This window comes from Carassius auratus, chromosome 36 (assembly GCF_003368295.1).
Source record: "Carassius auratus strain Wakin chromosome 36, ASM336829v1, whole genome shotgun sequence".
Lineage (NCBI taxonomy): Eukaryota > Metazoa > Chordata > Actinopteri > Cypriniformes > Cyprinidae > Carassius > Carassius auratus.
In genome coordinates this window covers 13,957,551-13,969,469 of record NC_039278.1, presented here as the reverse complement: position 1 = coordinate 13,969,469, position 11,919 = coordinate 13,957,551, and the positions used below count along the sequence as shown (strand labels likewise).

Below are 11,919 nucleotides of genomic sequence, written 5' to 3'. Positions count from 1 at the left end.
ATACTAATAAAGTTTTTAAGACCCAGAATATACAGCACAAAAACTTTATGGTGCTTTATAATGTTTTTGTGCATTTCGTGGGGCTTAATAATAACACAGAATCGTATATGCACAATATCAGATTTGGATCTGTCTCGTCTGACTGATACCCGATCTGGCAGAAAATGGCAGTATCAGAGCTGATACAGATACTGAGTATTCGATTGGCGCACCCCTAGCAGAAATCTGCACCTTGTTGCTAAGAGACCTTGAAAAATGAAAACAACGAGTGTACTAGGCTTGCTGCAATTGATGGTGCTGAAGGTAATACCAATGTTAAGCCACAACACTGGATATGTCACTTTTTCACCACGGCACCGACCCCCACCATCCCTTTGATTTTTTTTATGGTAATAACAATCATTTAATTCAATAAAACGACAGTCACATCACAGATCAGATTTAATTTATCCAGTGAGGAGAGTGAGGAGAGCTGACTGCCAAAACGAGTGAGGTGAGACAGACAGACAGAGACGATAGTGGATGATTAAGTTTTAAAATGAATGCAAAAGCGCCTGTTTGACAATATTTTAGATTTTGAAAAGCCTGTCGACTTTTGCTATTTATCTTAGGTGACATTGGAAGTTTTTTTTAAACAGTCATTTCTTATTTAATTGGTTCCGCATTGTTTGCTGATTTTTACGTTATTTAAACTTTGTGTAATTTATTAATTTTATTTTTTCATCTAGGTGTATGCCATTTATCCAAGCTTTCTTATTCATTTGGCTAATAAATGTTTTATGTTTCTTGTTTATTTGGTTATATATTAGCCTATACATGTTTACTTATTTCTAGTTTTGTATACCTATTTAAACTTTATGTAAGTTATTTGTTATTTTATATTAGGCATAGCCTGCTTTATAACATGGTGTATTTTTATTTGTTTTGTTAATAAAAGTTTTGTATATACAGTACAGGCTAAAGCAAGTTTATTTTGCAACATTATATTTTGTTGTTGGATTCAAGCAATTGATGCCAAATTGACGCTTTTAAGCTAAAGCAAAAGAAAGCAAGGAAAAGAGGGAAAATTCAAACAAACTAAAAACAAACAATTGCTTTACACAGAATTGCCGCTATTTGAAAGTGAAAGTAAAATGCTTATGCCGTTTTCAAAAGCTATTTAAAAGCGAAGGAAAGCGAGGAAAAGATCGCCCCCACGGTTATTATCAGTGTTGTCACACATCAATTAAATGGTGGGGAAATTTCTTAAATCAGCTGAAAATGTCAAACATGTTTGATATCCAAGACTGGATGGAATCATAGTCTGAATCTAACAAATCTGTGTCTGTGACTACACAATTTTCTATTAAATCTGTTAACTCACAACTGCAGACTGGCTCTGATGTTAGGCAACTAGCATAAACTTATCCTAACCGTAAATTTGGGGGAAATCAAAAGTAATTTATTCCAGCCATTAATTTGAAAGACGTTTTCAGACTGCAAACTCTGTGGTGCTGTAGATTCAGTAATGGCAGGGTGTCATGGAAATCCAGTGTAGAAAACACTGGTCCAAGGTACGAGACACTTAAATCAAAGATTTCCATCTAGTGCATGTTCAAATAAGAGGTGCATCCAGTGTTAAAAGAAAACAAATTTGACTTGTGCAGCTCTTATATTTATTCAATGAAATCAGTTTTACATTTCAATCTTCATAATCCATACTGCGATCCTTGTCTTTCTGTCCCCAAAAGTAAGACCTTTTAAAATTTTAATTTTGTGGCAGGGCGGTGATACCTTTTTGTAGTCCAACTGGAAAATTAAATAAATAAATCTATGCATTTAGCAGACACTTTTATCCGAAGCAACTTACAGTGCATTCAGGTTATCAATTTTTACCTATCATGTGTTCCCGGGGAATCGAATCCCCAACCTTGCACTCGATAGTGCAAAGCTCTACCAATTGAGCTACAGGAACACTCAATAGGAACAACTCAACACATCAGGCTAATGTTTTTACGAGCAATAAGGTCAGGTGTGGCAATCGTTTCACATCATGGCTCCCACCCAAACAACAACAAAAAAAATCAAGTTTAAGCCCTTCACTCCTCACACACTAATCTGACCATTCTGCTCTGCTATTGTTTGTTGCCTTGGTTACAAAGTCCCTCAATGCCATTTCACTCTACAGTTCCAGTAAATCATCGAGCGAAAAAAAGAAAACGCACATGGTTCGGGAGCATGATGTTATACAAGGCTAAATTTAGGAGCCGCCTGTGCCAGCACTCATCGTTCAGAATTAGGAGGAAAAAAGGAAATGTCTTGCTTTTTTATCTAAGATCAGGCAGTTAAAATAGAACATTTACATGGACAGGCACATGAAGATGAGGTCTTTGTGTGGGTAACTGGAAGCACAGTGAACCATGTGAATGAAATCCTTCTGAATTAAAGCTTTCAAATACGCTTGGAAGTATTTGACGACATGTCCCACGCACACTCAATTCATATGTTGGATATGTTCTGCCTGACGAAGTCGACTACATGTCTAAAAAATCAATGAAACTGCTCTTTCTTACTACATAGTCTGTCTCATCCTTCTTTGAATTGATCAACATAAGTGCAGCATTGATTAATAATAGTACTGTAACTGTGCTTACTACAGAGATTTATCTAGATCACTCAACATAGTGTTTCCTTTTAAATTAGATTTAAATATAGTATAGTATAATATAATATAATATAATATCATATAATATTATATATATATATATATATATATATATATATATATATATATATATATATATATATATATAATTAAAAGCCACAACTGTCAGCCTCCAAAAATAGTCTTTTTGGGGAACCTGTTTAGACTAGCTTTTGGTTTTGAAAAGGAGTCTATATCTAATTTTTTCATTTGTTCTATTCATATTTTGCATGCTACTTGTTCACACAGAGTCAGCACAACTGTATGCTAGTGCATTATTACGTAAGAGGAACATGAAATTGGCTTTGACTAGTCTAGTGCAGAAGGCCTTCATAAATAGTTCTAAGAGTGAAACTCAGGCACTTCATTCAGCTTTTACACACTAGGGTGGGCTGTAACTCCAACTATGTGTACAAATACGCTACCTGTCAGATCTCCAGGAGGTTGCTCTTTATTGATCTCTACATAGACATTCTTGCAATACAGTCCAAATGCTCAAGTCCTGGCAGTTTTAATAAAATGGATGTTACCCCATCCTTCACCCGATAGAGTGAGTCTCTGGCAACTGCAGCATCCAGCTCTGTTACACTGTGTCCTTCTGCAAACATTATTTATTAAATCACAGCACCTGTGACAGCCAAATTTACATTTAAAGACATGCAATAACTTATATGGACATTTTAATGTGCCAGTTGCTGTCCATAAAAAAAAATATATATATTTGGATAGAAACCAACGGTATAAATGCTGTTGTCAAAAATGCTGCAGAATAAAAAAAAAACTGTGTGCCCTTGAAACAACACAAAAGTGGCATCCAACATATAAGTGGATTAAACAGACTTCTACTTCATAGAAACAACTGGTTGCATATAAAATACATAGCTGTTGGAGCTTGTCTTATTATGCACTTCTTTTGCTGTAGTTCTCTGACTTAAATTGACTGATGAATGTGCTAAGGTAATGAAATGTTACGCTGCACTATGAAAAAAAGTTTAAAAAGCATGTGAGAAAAGATGATGTTGTGGATCATGGGAATAAAGTCATTCCTCATACAAACGATTCAGAGAGATGAAAATGTCTTCAGTGGCAGCATGAATCAATGCGGAGGTGAAATATTAATCAATTTTTGATTTAAAATTCCCCTTCAAATTCGCTATTTATGGAGGCTATCAGCTGGAGAGGAGCTTTGAAGTTGCCTCATGCCACAAGTAACCCTTTCAGCAGAGAGTTGAGCATTAGCTAGTTTTACCATTCTTTTGTCTCTGAGAAAGTTTTGACATCATTATATGCTATGTTGTTTGTAAAAAACAAAATGAAATAATCTTCCATTCAGTCAATGTATCTGAATGCCTAAATTATATATTTTTCTTTTTTACTATTGGAGTAAGGAATAGTCTGCCAAAAGATGATTGACATACTTGTGGTGATGGACCATTTTGGACACATTACTGTTTCCCCGGAAGAGGCAAAAAGTCTGCAGCCTAAAAGAAATCATCCAGCTGGGACATATTCAATAGTATCAAAGCTTAAATCTTACGTCCTGCTCAGTGGTGCAGAGCTGAAAAAGATCATTCTCTTAATAAAACCTGCCACAGCTATACTAGAATAATTTGTCAGAACGACTAAGCTAAAGTAAAAGCTCTGACCTCTTGTAGTCTCTCCCCACGAGACACAGTGCTGCCAGTGATGATGGATCCTTAAATCATAAAGAACAAGAGAATGGACCCATCTAATCTCTATTAACGTCACACAACCAAAGCTGGTGCACTTTTTTTCTGTGACTTTTATGCATTTGACTCAATGAAGCTTTAACCACTACATAATTTCATTCCCAAAGCCATTAGCAGAATGGCTAATCAATTATCACTTATGCTGATTACTGTGAGCACTAGAATAAATATATTAAACACAAGTTAGCTAAGGACCTCTGAGTTTGGTAAAGCTAACATGCTCTAGGCCAACAGAAGTTACTTTGCACATAATCATTCAGTGAGACAAAATATGGCTGCTTCCTCCAGTTTTGCTGATGGTGTGACATTTTCAGCTTTGTGTGATTTTTTTTTAGCACCTCCATCAGATCAATATACATTTGGAGACACAGAGAGAGATAGACTCATCCTGGTTGTTATCTCTCAGGAAAGGACAAAGGAATGCAAACAAATGGTGCTTTTTCACTGCATGGTACGGCACGGCTCTCTTTTGGGGGGTTTTTCACTGGGTACAGTACCTGGTACCTGGTACTTTTTTCAGTACCACCTCGGCTGAGCTTCAAAGCGAGTCGTACCATTAACAAAATGTGATGTGTAAACCCTGCTGATGACTGATTTCCAGAGAGAATCACCACTATATGCATCATTGAACTTGCGACACGAGACACTAGACCCGCTTAATTAAATCAGCACAGCCAGCAAAGATCCAATGCAACTTTTTAAAAACAAATTCAACAGTTTCAAATGAGCACACCTTTTTTAAACAACAAGATAATGGCTGTTTCGTAGTATGTTGAGGAAGTACAGACGTTTCTCTCATTGATTGCTGAGGAGTAGATCAAGCAAGAACTTGATGGGACAACGTGGAATGAAAAAGTTTTTCAGGAGGTCGCAGCAGTAAAGGCGGCAAAACTATAATGACATATCTATAATCCAGCCCACTATAAAGCAGTACTAAACTGCTGTGGAAACGCAAACTGAGCCTCGTTGTGCCATACCATGTAATGGTACAGTGTCCCAGGGGTCAGTTACCTATTGACTGAGTTCTTCAACACCAGTGGCCTACAAAAGCAAAAACTCTACATTCATCAATATTCATAAACATTAGTATTGTAATTTTACTGTTGTTCTGTACATAAAATAACAAGACAATCATAATGCTAATAATTTTAACAGCTCTATTATTACATGTTTATTAACATTCACTCATAGTGATCAAATTGGGATCTGTAATATTTTCTAAGATACCTTCTAAGAAGGGGGTCTGATGGCCAAAAAATATTATTTTACTAACTTATTAATGATTCCATAGAGATGAAAAAAAGCAATGTCTGACCTTATGCTAGCAACTGATTCATTAAGCAAAGTAAATAAAAAAATAAAAAATAAAAATTAGACATTAATCAGGTTGCTGGCTTAAATTGTTCTCCACTTTATTGCAACATTTACTGTATCTGCTTAATGGAAGACAGTCAGTCAGACAGACCACAAAACTCATTCAGGAGCCACAACTTAGTGGTTAGCAGGCGACATGAATCTTGCAGTATTTTCTGGAGCCATTGCTCTTCTTCTCTATATGTGATACTCTGTTCTCTCTCTACCATTCAAGTGGCAGCATTTAACTTACTTGAAGGTAGGGGTGTGCGTCCGATATGACAATTTTTGATCGTGTACGATAAAAATGTCTCCACGATCTGCTTTTGAAGAAATCGTAGTATCGTGCTACAGCGCACATTCTATCAGCTAGAGTTCTGGCACCTCCATCATATACTGTACAACACACATGCATTCACAGCAGTGTTAACTCAGCAGTAGAGTAACTCGCTCATTATTTGCATGAGCTTTTACATGTTGAAATTTGCACTGGTCTGACCTGTGCTTTTTTCTGAGCGCCGCATACACCCGAAGCACATGCGCTAAACCCTGTCAAACAGTGCCTGATTATTGAACTAAGTTATCTTTTGTGTAGTTGGTTATGTCTAAAATTAAAGTTGGTTATGTCTAACATTAAAGTAAACAGTTGAGAAAAAAATGGATACGTGCCTGTATAAAGAGATGCGTGAAGGTCTTAAAGTGACAGTACGCCTATTAAACATGCAGCCTACTGTCATAACTGTCAAGGGATAGATCACCCTAAATTTTCATTTCTGTCATTATTTACTCACTGTCGTGTTATCCCAAACCTGTATTCATTTCTTTCTTGTGCTGAGCAAAAAATAAGATATTTTTGAAGAATAATCGAGCAAAAAGCAAACATTCGCTGGTCCACATTGAATTTGATAGTAGCAAAAATTACTATGAAAGTCGCTGTAGACCAGCAACTGTTTGGTTTTCCATGTTCATCAAAATAGCATTTATGTTCAGAAGAACAAAGAAACTCATTCAGGTTTAAAACCACTTTTGAGTGAGTAAATGGTGGTATAAAAATAAAACACTATGACAGAATTGACAGACAGCTGACAGAATTTTTTTTTTTTTTTTTTTTTGGGTGAACTATTCCTTTAATAAAACAACAAAACACAAAGACAAAAATCACTCACTGCTCTTGAAATTAAACACAGATGCTTTAGGAATCAGTTTATATAGTCTTTTATTTTTATATTTGTTCATTCAGTTTGAATGCTCCTGCAAGGCACCAAACTCCCAACTGCTCCACAGGCACCACAGCATAAATGGCTGCCCACTGCTCCGGGTGTGTGTTCACGTTGTGTGTGTGAGCACTTTGGATGGGTTAAATTCAGAGCATGAATTCTGAGTATGGGTCACCATACTTGGCTGTATGTCACGTCACTAAATACACGTATTGTCCCTGAAAATAAAGCCCTTTTTGTTTTGTGTGTATATTATGTGTAGTTGCAATGTGTATCTTTTATCTTTGTTATTAAAAATGAAGAACAAAGATTTTTATCTATAAAAATATTTTTATCCTAAATATCTGCCATTCTTTCTTTTTTTTTTTTTACCTTGAAATACAACATTTTCTTTTTTATAAAATCTTGATATTTCCATATCACCAACCCCTAATTGAAGGCAGTGTTCACAATACAATAAGCCTTGCAAAACCTTTAAATACTGATTACATGACTTCCTAGCATTTGCAATCCCAAAATTCAAATTACAATTCAATATCTTTCAAAAGTGTGATAATATTTATGGCATGTCAAAAGTTATAATCCATCTCTTGGGGGAAAATAACAGTGGATGACTCTTACTAGTATGATGTTCTAATAAAAGGAAAGCCAGCAATCTGCAAGAAAAAAATTAAGTCATTTCACTATATGACCAGTGGATATAAAGGAATAGTTCACGCAAAAATGTAAACTTGCTGAAATCTTACTCATCCTCAGTTCATCCAAGATCAGTTTATTTCTTATTCTGATTGCACACATTCACTGCAGTTGATACACTGGTGAGCAAGTGACGTAATTCTAAATTTCTTCAAATCTTTTCAGGTGAAGAAATAAGCTCATCTACATTTTGGATGGCCTGAGAGGGAGTAAATGTTAAGCAATTTTTAATTCTGGGGTGAACTGTTCCTTTAATAACTGTGATCACAGTCTGTAAAATATAGTTCAAGGGTACATGTAATCTATTCAAAACAATACACTGCTCATTATTCATGTCAAGGAACACTCAACAAGCAGCATGCACAAGCTGAGTGACAAAAGGGGTCAACAGTTTCCCACAAGCGCTTGCAAAAGACCACCTGAGACACAGAGATGGATTTCATATGCTCTTAAGAGCTAAAGCAACATCATCAGCACAAATACTCAGGCAGAAAGTGAAAGTGAAGTGACATTCAGCCAAGTATGGTGACCCATACTCAGAATTTGTGCTCTGCATTTAACCCATCCGAAATGCACACACACACACTGTGAGCACACACCCGGAGCAGTGGGCAGCCATTTATGCTGCGGCGCCCGGGGAGCAGTTGGGGGTTCGATGCCTTGCTCAAGGGCACCTAAGTCGTGGTATTGAAGGTGGAGAGAGAGCTGTTCATGCACTACCCCCACCCACAATTCCGTCCGGCCCGAGACTAGAACTCACAACCCTTCGATTGGGAGTCCAACCCTCTAACCATTAGGCCACGACTTCCCTAAAAAGAGAATCCTTAGAACGCTAAACCATGTATGAATCACTTTTTTTCTTATTATAATCATGCTTACTGTCCTACAACTAACAGTATCATTTCTGATTAGCTTGATATGCCCAGCCAGCAGAGCATCTCCTTTTATGCATGGACACAAGAGGATGCCTGTAAAATGTTGGTGCAACAATCCAAAGAAAGAATGAACGGTTGTTCACATTACTGACTTCCGTTCTCAGTTCAGGGTCCAACAGTATGGAGGAACTATGGTTTTTATCACTGGAGAAGTAATCTATTGTCCGATTGTTGCCTTTATGATGCCATTTACATTTCAGCACCATGGACAGCAGCACTATCTGCACAACCCATATAAAGCAGTTAATTTGAGTACTACAAACTTGAAGGCAAGTTATAACCCAGTCCTACCTCATTCAGTTTCTAAGCAGAAAGGACTGGTGGTACATCCCATAGAAGTACATGAGGACAAAGTTCTGGTGAATGGCTAATATATGCTATTATCATGTGACAACTCCACATTACTTTTATACAGCCACTAATGAACTCTTGCATATTACATAATGCAAATGAAAATGACAATTATAAAGAATGGATATACAAACACTATTTTATTCTATTTTAGGTTGGTATAATGACCTCAAAGCATCTAGGTAATTATAGGAATAACATAATATGGTTAACATTTACATTATATGGGAACTAAATAAAGGCATCATTAAAAGAACTAATGAATACTCGGGAATAATAGACCATATATGTTCAGGCTACTACTGAATAAATTGTGATGAGTTTGTTAAGGATAAAAAGTGTCTAACACTACAAAATATATTTGTTTTAAAAAAATATTGCAGAATGTAATTGTTGAAACTGACAAACTGAATTGGGGGAGGGGTATTTTTGAGCAACTGAGCATGCAGCAGGAGAAAAAGAAAGGCTACTTTTATACTTCATCATTATAAAGATAAAATGTGATGAAGGTCGTCCTTCTCAAAACAAATGAAAACACGCTCTTTAGCACAGAATTGTTTTGTTTGTTTTGTTTTGTAGTCTAGTAACTAGTGTATTGTGAATGAATACATCTATCATCCCCTAATGATGGCTGACAGTTTCACACGACTCTCTTTTCAACAAGTAGTCCAACGTTTACCACCTACTATTTTGCAAATGAGCAACTTCGTGCATATTGATCTCATCAAAACGTATAATAAACTAAAGACCCACAGATTAAATATAAGATATAATATTACATGACTTTTCAGTAGCATTACTATTTAATATAAATACATCATACTAGACTATTTATCATTTAGAATATTTTTTTTTCATTTTAAGATAACACACACATACAACATATTTTGTTTAAAACGGGTAACGTACAGACGCATTACATTATAAAGTCTTCCGCAGCAGTGCGTCTTTCATACAGCACGTCACATCAAATAAATATATAAATAAAGATCAACACATTTCTTAAGTTTAACATCTATTTTAAATCTATTTTTATATTACTCGGTACTTATGTAATTACATTGCGCTGCAACATGAACACTCATGTAAAGTGTGACCAAACCAGTGAATACATCACTGTTCTGCTCCTCAACGTTATTATTATTCATAAAGCCAACAAAAAGGTTTTCTTCGACGAATATTACGTACTAATCCATTACACACACTTAAGTTATGTTCAACGCGCTGTCACTGATGCAAAACTTACTTTTCCAGTCGTGAAAAGACGAGAAATGTCCTCAAGTTCTCAGTCCAGAATTCTTCTGGAGGGGAAATGAACTTCTTTTTGGTGTCCGTTAAGTTTTGACGGCTATTCTCTGCACAGTAACGATCGCAAAATCCGCGGATGCCTTCCCATCTGTTTTGCGCCAGCGGGTTTTTTTTTTCTCAGTAGCGATTGAATGATGGAGATGAGCGCGCGCGAACGAGAGAGAAAGAGAGAGGGTAAGAGCAGCGCGCGTGAGGGAAATAATGCACGCTAATGTGACTGGCGTTTCTAGGGGTGTGGCCATCTAATATCATAAAAGCAAATATTAAGAACTTAACTTGTCATTTAAACTTCTCCTGTTGCTGGTTATGAAAAGAAGCAAACGCAAAAAATCACTGCACGATATTATTTATTATTAAATATTATACGATATTATACGATTATTATTTATTTCTTTGAATAAGGTAATGAAGCAATTAACACATTTGCAAAAGTACTGTATAGTGCTATTGGGCAAAGCTGTTTATATAGCCACTTCATGATAATACATTTGCATAGAGCATATGAAAGATGATCATCTTGTGCAGCACCATCATAAAGACAAACTATGATTAAGGTATATTAAGGAATAATATGAAAACACTGTGTTATTCCATTATCAATTAGCTTAATGATCTCAACATCATTAAATAATAACAGCAAAATAATAATGGTTATCATTACCATTATTTGTCCAATGCACCATTATGAATAATTAATACTCATGGATATTTCTCCATTAACGTTCAGACGACTACTTCAAATGAATGACTGAAGACATGGAAGTGGGCAGGTTAAGTGTATTGATTGCAAAGTCAAAGAAAAGAAGAGTCAGGCGCCAATAAAACAAGCTATTTATAAATATGCTTAGAAACCAAAACTGGTCTATACAAGAGTCTAATTTGAGGAAAAATGAATTCACTGTCGACAAATGATCATACATCACAGGAAAGATTTTTACACATCATCATAAGTAGAAAGTCTGATTAAGGTCTTGTAATAATATATACACAATACAAAGGTGTATTATAGAGTCAATTAATGATATAAGATTAAATGACACTGTACTGAGTTTGAAATTTTCAGAAGGACATACTTTGGATCACAATCTTACAGAGACCATTTCATGCCTCTTCTTTCGGTGAAACAGCTGAGCAGATGGGGTCAATGCCAGCTACCACAGGGAATTTGTCTTTGCAAGCTTCACTCTTACTTGCGATAATAGTTTGCCCCTAAGGGTCTCAATGATATAAGATTACAATACAAAGGTGTATTATAGAGTATTATATAATAGTTATTATAGAATATAGTATTATAGAATAGTTTGCCCCTAAGGGTCTCAATGAAATCAGATTACAATACAAAGGTGTATTATAGAGTCAATAAATTATATAAGATTAAAGGACACTACTGAGTTTGAAGTGTTCAGAAGGACATACTTTGGATCACAATCTTACAGAGACCATTTCATGCCTCTTCTTTCAGTGAAACAGCTGAGCAGATGGGGTCAATGTCAGCTACCACAGGGAATTTGTCTTTGCAAGCTTCACTCTTACTTGCGATAATAGTTTGCCCCTAAGGGTCTCAATGTCTTAAAGAATTAGTTGAAGCATACGTATATAGTGCCTGCTTGAGTGGCTTCTCATGTTTGCCTAAATCCATCTCACAT

At 35.9% G+C, this 11,919-nt stretch overlaps 1 protein-coding gene across 1 annotated transcript in view; it reads right to left on the bottom strand.

The window, feature by feature from the left end:
• Positions 1-10,467, bottom strand: part of LOC113055349 (caM kinase-like vesicle-associated protein) — a 50,690-nt gene extending 40,223 nt beyond the window's left edge. The window contains exon 1 of the mRNA XM_026221594.1: positions 10,212-10,467. The gene's annotated coding sequence lies outside the window, so the exon portion shown is untranslated. The remainder of the gene's footprint in view (positions 1-10,211) is intronic.
• Positions 10,468-11,919: the final 1,452 nt, after the last annotated feature.